The following is a 12,565-nucleotide window of genomic DNA, read 5'->3' as shown; positions in this document are numbered from 1 at the left end:
AGTGACTCTCTAGTAAAAGTCAAGGATGATGATATTGATGATGAGGAAGAAGAAACAAATTTTGAAATAATTCAGTTTGACAATGAAGGAGTTGAAGAAGATAAAAAGGAAGAAGCTATTGAGGAAGTTAAAGAAGATGATGAGGAGAGTGATCCTGTGAAGATAGTTGTAGTAGTCATTGCCTCACTTCCTCAGTCTCCAAGAAAATTAGCAGCTACATCAAATTTGGAGTTAGCTTCAACAAGTTTGATTGTGACTACAATAGATACATCAAATGTCTAATCACTCTTCACTCCCTCTCAGCTTAGCATATTACTAATGGAAGTGTATACCACTTCATCTACTGAGCTACAACCTCCCTCTTCTTTAGTTTTGAAGATAGGTTCTTCAATAGTATGTACATCATGTTCTACAATTTTGTGTTCTTTACTAGTAAGTATAGTCTCAAGTTCTACAATTTTGGATTCTACAGTTTTGTTTTCTATAGTTTTGGTTACTTCTATAAGTATATTAGTTTTGGATTCAGTAAGTATTCTAATCACTATTCCATCTATTAGTTCCATATTAGTTTTTACTACTAGTCCTACTATCTCTACTATTGTTTCCATTCCAAATTATAAGGCAGTTTGTACTAAGGTAGTTGAACTCAAGGCTCAACCTTGTACAAAACTTTTGAGTGGAAAAGAGATAGAGGAAGATATTGATTTAGATGAGGAAATTGAAATTCCAAAGTGGTATTTTGATAATGCCACTATAGATCAAATGCAACTAGCAAGTCAGCTCCTCCAAGAGAAAGCCAAGCAGGAGAAATTAAGAGAAGAAAGAGACAGAGAATATAAAATCATAGAGAGTGCTAAGGATATTATGACTGAGGTAATAGGTGTTGAATTTGATACTTCTCAGCACATTTTATTTCAATTGGAAGAAGCAGTTTAGAAATTTAATGAGGACTCTAATGGTCAAGAAAAATTAATTAAGAAAGCAGAGAAGAAATTTAATAATAAAGTGCTTGATCACATTGCTCAAAAAATTTCTATTTAGCAAGTGGAGCTTTCGTCAATTTCGACCAATCTTGAAAATTCTTGCATAAATGTAACATCACTTTTTGCAAAGCTATGTGATATCACTGAGCATACTAAGGAAATAAAGAGAAAATTAACTAAAATAGATGAAGATCTGAAGGCTAGTGCACAACAGTTGCAACTTGACCCTAGTTCAAGGTCTACACATCATATGAAAACTAGATTCTTGTTAGATATGCAGGAAGAATTATTGAGAGAGGAAGCAAGGATTTGGTCTTCACTCATAGACATCCAAAATGTGATCCTTCCCATCATGGATACAATGCAGAAGCACATTGCCTATTCCAAAACATTGATCCATGATAATAATTTCTCAATTGTAGATCACATGATCGAGCTCTCTGCAAAAGTGCAAGTTTGTCTACAAACATGGAAAGTTTTATAAGAAAATTGGGATAAGACTTTAGCTCTCTTACTTAAGGTACATTCTAAGTTTCTTTCTTACATTGGTGTATCTGTGTAAATAAGTTTCGAGTAAATCTTTGGCATTATTGTCAAAAAGGGGGAGAAATAGAATATATCTATGTGATTCTATATGTATATATGGGGAGAAAGATGTAGAATATATCTAAGGAAAGTACATACTTACAAAGACAAATTTTGAAAAATCTCAAAAAAATAGTATTCCTCTACCGAGCCAGTATCATGCTGTTATGTATATAATTTTTGGCTGATAAGTGTTTTTGTCACTAATGCCAAAGGGGGAGATTGTTGACATTAAGTCAAGTTTTTTATTAGTGACAACACTTATTTAGATTCTATATGCTTACCAAGCTCATTGAACAGTCTACAGTGTTTGCCATGTAATTTGGTAGCCATCAAATGTTGGAAATAATCAAGACTAGCTAGGTTATTGAGAGAGGAGGGGTGAATCAATAACCTCAAAAACTTTTAAATTAATTCAGCACTTAACCATATGAATCATTCACCATTCATTCTTCTAATCTACTGCATGCATGAGAAAAGATAAACATACATAACACATGAACATGATATTTGGTGACCTAGAAACCTTCCAAATAGAAAGTAAAACTCAGGTGGGGATGATACACACAAAACTTCACTATTGTGGTATAAAGTTGGTCCGTTAGGGGTTACATTAACCACTTCTAATGATCTGCCCTGTTAAGAGCAATTTGGACTGTTAGGTCCACCTTGTTAGAGGTTTTATAAAGATACAATGAAGTATGCACTCTGTTAGGAGATTTATACAAAGACTATTAAGTCTACCCTGTTAAAGGATTTGAAAATTGATTCACCTATCAAGATGAAATAGTATATCTAACTTACAACTTGATTGTTGAATAGATCTTGAAGTACATATCACATCTTGTGACTGATGTGTCTTTGTTTCTCCTTAATGACCTTTTTGAAAACTCTACTTTGTTGCTGATTTGCATTCACTCTTCTCAAAACATTACATGTCCATTCCTTAACATAATCATAATAATTATTTCATCGAAAATGATACAATACATTACATATATATCATTCCAATAATTACAATTGCAAGGTCAGCTAAAACACAAGTAAACAAAACATTACTAAGTTGGCCAAATAGTAGAAAATGTAGGCTCTTCAAGTTGATTCAGTGACCTTCTAATACTTGACATACACTGCATTACTTACCATAATCATGCACTTGGTAGAAGTAGAAGCATGATCCATACTAATCACACAACATAGCTTGTAACTTCGTAACCATTGGAGACTCAGTAGATATAGTGTCACTTAGTAAATACCAAAACCTTTGTTTACCTTATTGTCACTCAGTAAACACTACACATCCATTACTTGATAGAAACTGATTTCATATCATGCACACTGATCACTTGATAGATACTGTAAAGCTCAGTAACCATTATCTATTTGGTAAACATTGTTGAACTGCACATTCACTTGGTAGCTACAAGAATACTCAGTGTGAACTGCATAACTGCTGAACTTACAAGGTAATCACTAAATGCTCAATATAAACTATGGACTGAGTGATGAACTTGATAAGCATTTAGAATCGAATAAGTGTTTTTACTAATGAAAAATACAACATAATGCCAACAATCTTCGTCTTTGGCATTAGTGACCAAAACACTTATGAGCCAAAACTTATGTACACTGACATTCTTATTTTGATTTTTCAAAATTGATCTTTGTAAAGCTATTGTATATACATATCTTACATATCTCCCCCATACATATGGCATAATATATTCATAGCTTTTATCTGTACATATATCAATCTATTTCTCCTTATTTCTCCACAAGTCTCTTAGTTTCTCATTTGATCTAATTATCTCCGTTCTCCCCATGTTCTTTCCTTGTTCATCTCATACTCCCCCTTTTTGAAAATAATGCCAAAGGGTATATATAATATATACAAATAGAGACATCAAAATGTGTGAGAAATTTGGAGTGTACCTTAATAATAAGAGCCAATATATTATCACAATTATCTTGCAAAATCTTGTAGGTCGAGAGTGCCACTTGAACTTCTGCAAAAATTTCAATCATATGATCTACTATCGAAATTTTTTTATCTTGGATCAATATTTTTGAATATGCAATATGTTTTTGCATTGGGTCCATAACTAGAAGGATCATATTCTGGATATCAATCAGTGTAGACTTGATCTTGGCTTTCTCTCTGAGTAGCTCTTCCTGCATTTCTGACAAAAATTTCACCTTCATGTGATGTGTTGAGCTTGAACTAAGGTCAAGATGTAACCTTTGAGCACTAGCCTTCATGTCCATATCAATCTTATTCAATTTCTCCTTAATATCCTTGGTATACTTAGTAACATCACAAAGCTTGCCAAAAAGTGATGTTACATTAGTGAAGGATTGTTCAAGATTGCTCAAAATTGAGGATAACTCTACCTAATTTACTGCAATGTGCTGAGCAATGTGCTCAAGCACCTTATTGTCAAATTTTTCTCTGCCTTCTCAATGAGCTTCTCTTGACTAGAAGTGTCCTCATTGAACTTATTTATAGCCTCTTCTAATTCTAGAAAAATGTGTTGAGATGGATCAACATCAACACTTATAGCCTTAGTAATTATATTTTTGGCATTCTCAATTATTGTGAATTCTTTGTCTCTCTCTTCTCTTAGCTACTTCCATTCACTGTGGCAATATCCAATCTATCTTAGGGATAACATTTTCCTTATCCAATTCTATATCTTCATCAATTGCTTTACCAGTAACCATAAGTTTTAGAAGAGTCTTTGGATTTACTTCAGTGCTTACTTCCTTGGATTTAGAAATAGAAACAATAGTTGATGTAGATGGACTAGTAGAAAAGACTTGAATGGGTCCAACTAAAGGAAAACTAAAAGAAGTACTAGCTAAATCCAAAATTGATGTGCCTCTCAAAAATGGTGTACCAATAGGTAATGTACAAGATGGAACAAAAATTGGTGCAATTAAATATGTGGTAGACAAAATTGTAGAAAAAACTAGCAAACTTATTGAACGACCTATTGTAAAAGTTGACATTATTGTAGAACTGGTAGCTATGCACACTGGTGAGATGGATTGCTTGAGTGCTGATGAAGAGGTCTACAAATTAGTGGATGAAGTAATTGATACTTCCATTGAAGATACCTAGAGCTGCAAGGTGGTAGGACCAGATGATATTTCTGATGTAGTTGCAATCAATCCTATTGAACCTTACTCCAATGTTGATGATGTTGCTAGCTTAGGTGGAGAGTGAGGAAGGGAAGCAATGAATTTTTTTGCAATCTTCATTGGGTCATCTTCTTCATTTTCTTCCTCCTTCTCTTCCTCTTCAACTTCTTCCTCTTTCTCTTCATCATCAACCCTAAGTGCCTGATAATCTTCAACATCAACAGTAGAACATGGAGTGTTATCATCTTCTTCATCATCATTATCACCATCATCATCCTTGATCTCAACTAGATCATCACTAGGCTTATGTAGATGATAGATATTCTTCCACATGTTTGTTGTATCTCTTACAATATGGTCAATATCTTTGATTAAAATCAAACATGTATAGAATCTGATCATCATTTTACCTTCATTATTCTTCATGGATACCTTTACTTCTACATTAGTAAGATTTGGAAATATGTTCTTCAAGGATTTTTCATAAATATCTTTGGCTATCTATGTAGTTGACTCCCACCTTGGTTTTAACCGAACCAATAATTCCTTTGAGATTTGAGGAGCAATTTGGTCTGGGGAATACTTCCACTTTCCCATTTTGGTGAGTACCAGTTCCTCAATCAGCATCTTCTCGGCATCATTTCTTGTTGCAAACTTTAAAGACTTGAAGTTTGTGATGTTGGCTCCTTCTTCCATTTATTTTAGCCTTTCTTGGAAGGTAAGTGGGGGCTTGCTGAACATAACTTCACCTTTACTTTTTCCTTTACCTCTCCAGGTGAAAACAACTGTGGAGGTCTTTGGTAGCTTGGTAATAATTACCCTACCCTTCTTCCTTGCTGGCTCTACCTCCTTCTTAGCTTCTTTCTCTTCTCCTTCTTCCTCTTCTTCTTCATCCTCTCTTTTTCCCTCAGTAAGTATTAGGGGACTAGTGGCAGTTTTCATCTTAACTATCTTCCTCTTACCTTTGCTGATTACTTGAGGTAGCTTGATTTCTAGTTCAATTCTAGATTTTGCCTCATCATATGTGTCAAATTTTGGTTGCTTAGGGTCTACAAGTCCATTTACTAATGCTTCAATGATGTCCCTAGTTTCATCAATATTGACCTCATAAGGAAGAGGTTTTACCCATGCAACTCGAGGCATAATTGCCTAAATATATACTTTATCATAGTCAACCATGAAGCACACATCATCTTTATAATCCTCAACAAGTTTAGGAGGAATCTTGAACCTATTGTTCATCCTTTCTTTGAAATCTTCAAAATAATTTTCCATTATGCTATCAAAATTTACACCCATTTTTGCAATAAACTCATTTATTTGATACAAAATGGGAACATCCTTTCCCCATACAACAGAACCTTTAGATGGAAAGAATTTTTGCACATAAAAGAAGAGGCATGTCAACAAAGAACCAAATTTATAGGGATTATTCTTTGATGTTTGGATGCTATCCATATTTTTTTTAGTTGCTTCAGTAGTAGTTCTGACAGGTCAAATTCCATGTTTTTCTTCAAAACTTTGAATGCTAAGTCCACTACCTCACATGGCACACTGTTCAATCAACTAGAGCTATAAATTTTATGACCAATTACATGAATTCCAAACCTTAACTCCACATCAAAAATTATGCTAATTTTTAAACCTCTACCATCCCGCTTGGCTAGGGTTTTCTTCTAGAGTTCATCCTGACTTGGAGTTTTAGTGGATTTTGCTTTGCTAAGAATGGGAAGGCCAATAATCTTGTGAATCATCCTTTTGGTTATCAATACAGGCTACTCTAACCATAACTGACCATTGTGTATGTGACTAAGAATATACCTTATCCATTTTATCTAAAAACTCCTTGGGAATTTTTGATTGCAGACCATTAGGGTTGAGTGCCTCCACCACTGCTAGAACAAGCTTGAAATTCGGTACTTTCCACTCCACAACCTTAACCAAAATCTCTAGACCCCTTTTTTCCTTGTTACTGATGGTGCTTTTGGATGTCATTGCTGCTCGGTAAGTGATGAAAATTTTCAAACAAATTCCTTAGCTATAAATTTGCTCAAAATCACTTTGGAATTGCTTGAGTGCACCTGGAAATCTCTTTGCTCTATGAATTCTAAAAATGTGATGAAAAATAAAGTCAAATTCTACCCCTTTTGATGAAAATTTTCCATTAATGCTAGGTACCATATTGACATAGTGCGTGATAGACTATCATCCACTCACTAGCTTGATAGAAACTTGTGGCTCGGCGATCAAACAAGCTTACATTACTCCTGACCTAGCTTGGTTGAGTCTGTGACTAACCTTGCTCGGTATGAATCGAATTCATGTGATCCTTTTGTATCTGATATACTAATTTGGATCTTTTGCTTTCTTCCATTTGGAACTGCTTGAGATATAGCTTGAAAATGTAGTTCCTATCCCTTCTTGAAGAATCTAATTGGAAATGGTGGAGTCACCCACTTCTTGAGTGACATTTCCATCATTTGAATTGTTCTACTTGCTAGATTTACGAATCCACTACTGTATCATTTGCTTCCTAATATTATCTTCTTTAGCTTTCTTTTCATCTTCAACTCTTCCTATGTTGATGCAATTTTTAGCTATGTGACCAATTTCAGTGCATGTATAACATCTTACTATTGAATCTCTTTTTCTTAAGTGATGTCTTGTGCAGTCCATGCCAATGTGTCCATATTCTCCACAATAGTGATATCTACACCAAGTGTTGTAATCCCAACCAAATATTGCTTTGACAAATATTTCAGCTGGATTGAATTGTTTAGATCTACATTCAGATGCCTTGTGGCCTTGTTTCTTGCATTTGTGACATTTACCTTCAAATTTTGGTTTTTCCTTGCATTCACTAGCTTTGTGACAATGTTTACTACAATTGTAGCATTTTCCATTGAATTTTTCCTTTCCATTTCTCCAACATTTATTTAATGTATGACCTAACTTACCAGAGTGATTGCAAGTAGATCTTTGATTCCTTTGGGTACCTTGTTTGGAAGATTCACCTTCTTCTTTGTAACCAAGTCCTGCTTTACCTTTTTGTCTATGAAGATTCTGATCACTTTTTTTATTCAATTTATCCATGTCTACTTGGGATTTCATCATCCTTTCATTGAGTTTCCTTTCAGAGATTACAACAACTTTCAATGTTTCATTGATCTATCTTTCAGTGATTAGATCATTCCTTAAGTTTTCATTTATAGATCTCAGATTCATGATTTCCTCATTAGCATTAGAGAGTTGATTGATAAGACTTTCTTGCTGAAGGGATTGATTTTGATTTGCATTACTCTTTGCCTCCAAGTCTTCACTTGACTTATTCCTTTGTTCCAAGATTTCACACATTCTTATTGACTGAACTTCATGTTCTCATTTCAATTTTCTTACCACTTCTTGGAGAGAGCCATTCTTTGCTAGGAGTTCTTTGATTGCCTCATTTTCTTCATCTGAACTTCTTGATGGGAAAAGGTCTTCAATATTTTCTTCAACATACTAATTGTCATTCATTTGTCTTGCAAGTTCCATCCTTCTTTTTAAGGATTAGGAAAGATGGTCCTTTGCTTCCTTGAGTTGAGCTATGGCCATTTCTAGATCTATCTTCTTATTCTCAATAGCTTTTTCAAGTCTAAATATCTCCATTGTCCCTGATCTTACTAAAGCTGTCAAACTTTATCCTAAGAACCATAGAGCTCTGATACCAATTGTTGGAAATAATCAAGACTAGCTAGGTTACTATAAGGGGAGGGGTGAATCAGTAACCTCAAAAACTTTTAAATTAATTCAACACTTAACCATATGAATCATTCACCATTCATTCTTCTAATCTACTGCATGCATGAGAAAATATAAACATACATAACACATAAACACAATATTTGGTGACCCAGAAACCTTCCAAATAGAAAGTAAAACTGGGGTGGGGATGATACCCAAAAAACTTCACTATTGTAGTATAAAGTTTTCCTATTAGGGCTTACATTGACCACTTCTAATGATCTTCCTTGTTAAGAGAAATTTGGACTACTAGGTCCACCTTGTTAGAGATTTTAAAAACATACAATGAAGTATGCACTCTGTTAGGAGATTTATACAAAGACTATTAAGTCTACCCTGTTAAAGGATTTGAAAACTGAATCACCTATCAGGATGAAATAGTAGATCTAACTTACAACTTGATTGCTGAATAGATCTTGAAGTACAGATCACCTCTTGTGATTGATGTGTCTTTGCTACTCCTTAATGACCTTGCTGAAAACTCTACTCTACTTCTGATTTGCATTCACTCTTCTCAAAACATTACATGTCCATTCCTTAACATACTCATAATAATTATTTCATTGAAAATGATATAATACATTACATATATATCATTCCAATAATTACAATTGCAAGGTTGGCTAAAAAACAAGTAAACAAAACATTATTGGGTCGGCCAAACAGTAGAAAACTTAGGCTCTTCAAGTTGACTCGGTGACCTTCTAATACTCAGCACCCATTTCATTACTTGGCATCATCATGCACTCAATAGAAGTAGAAGCATGGTCCATAATAATCACACAAAATAGTTTGGAACTCGGTAACCATTGGAGACTCGGTAGATATAGTGTCACTCGGTAAATACTGAAACCTTCATTTACCTTGTTGTCACTTAGTAAAAACTACACATCCATTAATTGGTAGAAACTAATTTCATATCATGCAAACTGATAACTTGGTAGATACTATGAAGCTTAGTAACCATTATCTGTTTTGTAAACACCATTGAACTACACATTCACTCGGTAGCTTCAAGAATACTAGGTGTGAACTACATAACTGCTAAACTTACAAAGTAACCATTGATTGCTTGGTATACACTATGGACTGAGTGATTAACTCAGTAAGCATTCAAAATTGAATAAGTGTTGTCACTAATGAAAAATACAACATAATTCCAACACCAAGCTACATAGTTCCTACTAAGCATTCTAGTGGTTAACAAGTAAATTTAGGTAGTGTGAAGTCCTATAGTTTCTACCAAGCAATTCAATGGTTACTAGGCTTCATAGTTTCTATGGAGTCGTTAGTTCATTTGAAATGAAGTTAGTGTTAACTGAGTGATGAGATGATTAGTGTTTACTGAGTTTAGGTATGGAAAATGTGGAATTTAGTTTCTACCAAGTTGCATAGTATTTGCCAAGTTGCTAATGTAGACTGAGTTTGAGACTACTTTAAGATGTTTAGTATGGACCAAGCTTCCACTTCTATAAAATGCATGACAATGTTGAGTAATTAAAATGGATGCCATGCATCAAAACTTCACCAAGTTAGTCTTCAGAACCTGAGTGTCTTCATTTGAGCTGACTTTCTAATATTGGTGTTAACTTGTATATTGGCTGACTTTATAATTTTGTAAATTGGATATATATATATATATATATATATATATATATATATATATATATATATATATATATATATATATATATATATATATATATATATATATATAATGTATTGTATCATACCCAATGTATTAATATTAGTAGTAGAATGGATTGATGAGATATGTGAATGAAATGTATACATGCAAATGTGAATTAGTAGTAGAGGAAAGTCTATTGTAAGGACATATTAGGAGCAACAAAGTTATATCTATCACATAGAGGTGATCAAAACTTCAAAGAATCTCTATCAACAAATTAGTTGTAAGTTAGAGATCTACTATTTCATCTTAATAGGTGAATTAGCTCCAAAATCCACTAACAAGGTAGACTTAACAATCTTTTGTCAAATCTCTTTACCGAGTGCATACTTCATTGTATGTTTGTAAATTCTCTAACAAGGTGGACCTATCAGTCCTAATTGCTCCTAATAGGGCAGATCATCAAAAGTGATCATTGTAAGTCTTAACAAGCCAACTTTATGCTACAATATTGAATTTTTGTGGGTATCATCCCTACTCCAGCTTTACTTTCTATTTGGAAGGTTTCTGGGTCACCAAATCATTATGTTCATGTGTCATGAATGTTTATGTTTTCAGCTTATCATGTATGCAGTTAGATCCGAGTTAATGAATTAAATGATTATTGGGTTATTGCAATTAAGATCTAAATTTGTTAAAGTTTTTAAGGTTACTAATTCACCCCTCCCCTCTTAGAAACCTGACATAGTCTTGAATATTTCCAACACTCACATAGCTAGATCTACTTGATGAAAAAATGAAACAAGCCTATGACCATCTCATGGTCTATCAAAATCACCTCAAGAGAAACTTCAATAAAAAGATTTGCTAATGGAAATTTCAAGTAGGTGACATGGTCCTCAAAGAAAATATGAAATTTGAAGTAGACCAAGAAAAGAAGGGAAAGTTTGATCCCACATGGCTTGATCCATATGTTGTAACAACATCTTTTGGCTCAAAAGCATACCAATTATCAACAATTGAAGGTGAAACATTAAATGATCCCACAAACATCATTCACCTGAAGAAGTTCTATGCCTAAGATCCTTAGTGTATCGTGCTAATCTTGAAAGACCAAAAATAATCAAAATATCCAAAAATAAAGAAAAATAAGTACTCATGTTAAAAACTTGGCAATTCAAAAACTTTCAATAGGTACCTTGACGAAAACCTAGCAAATAGGCACCATGTGTACTTGGCCTTCCCATTATCTATCAGTGATCTACATTCCCCCCACTATATTTCCCCACATCTCATAATCCATCTCCCAAGTTTTCCAAGGTGTTCCAAAGATCCTTTACCATACTACCACTATCACTATCCCATCCGTGAGCTTGGAATTCAAATCAAAGCAACATATTATATCATGGAACTTTCTATCTATATTATATCCATGTATCCCATCACATGTTTCATAGCCCCCTTATTTATAAGAATAGTGTACCATACATTGTTTCACACTATCTCCTTAGCCTAAGCTTTCCCTATTGTAAATCAAATCACTATCCTATTGTCATAAGAGTCCTGTCACTCTGACCTTTTATAGAGTAATCCTTGAGCATATCTTGGATGGTTTATTGTACATCCTAGCTTTTTTCCTTCCTAGTCTAGTCCCTTTACACATATGTCATTTTCTCTTTTAGGTCAGTTTGTATTTGGTTGTAGACTACATTTTCTCCTAAAAAGTTATTTTTTGAATCCTCTAATGGGATTCCTTGGCATCAAAGAGATGTCCTAAGAAAGTTACATTTTCCAAATTCATCATAGTCCCAAATACTACCAATATATTCTTATACGATGCATCCTTCCTCATGTCTAATCTTGGTCTGTCAGTATCTAGTCCTACCAATCTGTTTTGAAAAAGGTTACTTTTTATGGATGTATTCTTTCTTTCGATATTAGATTTAACTTTTTGATTCTTAACAATCTTTTGTAATAAATTTGGTTGTTCCCTCCTCAAGGTCACCATGATCTTTTATATCATGATGTGCTATGAATGAAGCAATTAGAGCACAAGGTTTTGATAAAGTTTTTTCTTCTTTTGACTCATTCATATGTGACCCTTACATGTTCCAAACATATTATCATTTCTGATCACATGGTGCATTTTGAAAATATCATTTTCTTGTGGATTACCTAGTATCATTTCAACTCTGATTCCTTTGAAATTCATGTATGATGTTGGGGAAATCCTTGCATACTTGTTTCGAGTTAGTCCTATGTAATATTTGTATATAAGACTTGATTTTCTTGGTAACCTTGGCATAGCCCCAATATTCTTATATCAAACTAAGTGCTCAAAATACATGGTGGTCCTTTACGAAGTACCCTGGCCTCAAGCTTCAATAAAAATTTCACCCACCCACTACCTTTATTTCTATGAATGAAAATATCTCCCATCTCC

This window comes from Cupressus sempervirens, chromosome 10 (assembly GCF_028749045.1).
Source record: "Cupressus sempervirens isolate cs-2001-9-10 chromosome 10, ASM2874904v1, whole genome shotgun sequence".
In the NCBI taxonomy this organism is placed as follows: Eukaryota; Viridiplantae; Streptophyta; class Pinopsida; order Cupressales; family Cupressaceae; genus Cupressus; species Cupressus sempervirens.
Note: the sequence above shows the minus strand (reverse complement) of the source record.